This window comes from Ascaphus truei, chromosome 15 (assembly GCF_040206685.1).
Source record: "Ascaphus truei isolate aAscTru1 chromosome 15, aAscTru1.hap1, whole genome shotgun sequence".
NCBI lineage: Eukaryota > Metazoa > Chordata > Amphibia > Anura > Ascaphidae > Ascaphus > Ascaphus truei.
Window position 1 is genome coordinate 34,928,238 of NC_134497.1, and position 271 is coordinate 34,928,508.

Genomic DNA, 271 nt, shown 5'->3' on the forward strand with positions numbered 1-271 from the left:
TTGTAACAGGAATCTCTGCCATAGAGGTGTGCAAGTGTAACCATCACTGGGAAAGCTCCCTGTGTGAGGTGGCACCACTTGTTACATCATTACTGCATATGTATAAGTTGTTAACAAAAGGGACACATAACCCCCTCAGGTGCATTTTCATTTCAACGTGTAACCTGTGAAATAGATGGTTAGCTCTTGCTGCTCTCTAGAGATATTAAAGAAACATGACATACAGTATGTAAAGGCAGCTGCATTAATGTCCCTTACTGCGGACGTTAGT